The sequence below is a fragment of the Penaeus monodon genome, chromosome 17, assembly GCF_015228065.2.
Source record: "Penaeus monodon isolate SGIC_2016 chromosome 17, NSTDA_Pmon_1, whole genome shotgun sequence".
NCBI lineage: Eukaryota > Metazoa > Arthropoda > Malacostraca > Decapoda > Penaeidae > Penaeus > Penaeus monodon.
This window is the reverse complement of record NC_051402.1, coordinates 19,501,096-19,501,761: the sequence shown is the minus strand read 5'-3', so window position 1 is coordinate 19,501,761 and position 666 is coordinate 19,501,096.

The following is a 666-nucleotide window of genomic DNA, read 5'->3' as shown; positions in this document are numbered from 1 at the left end:
ATATTAATAGGAATGATAATAATTATGATAATAACAATAATGATGATAACAATAACAACATGAAAAATAATGATAATAGTAAAAGTAACGATGGTAATGAAAAAATCATGATAGTGAAAATATTGACAATGTTATTAATACTAACCATACAGATGATAATGGTAGTAATAAGAAAATAATAATAACAATTCTAATATTGAGAATGATGATAATGATAATAGTAATAATGGTAAATGCAATTGTGATAATTATAATAATAACTAAATTGTAATAGTAATAATAATAATGATAATAATAATAATAATAATAATAATAATAATAATAATAATAATAATAATAATGATAATAATAATAATAATAATAATAAAATAATAATAACAACAACAATAATGATACATCAACTACTACTACTAATAATAAAAACGATAATAATATTGATAATAATAATAATGATAATAATAATAATAATAATAATAATAATAATAATTATTATTATTATTATTATTATTATTATTATTATCATTATTATTATCATTATTATCATTATTGTCATTATAATAATAATAATAATAATAATAATAATAATAATAATAATAATAATAATAATAATAATAATAATAATAATAATAATAATAATAATAATAATAATGATTATAACTATAATGA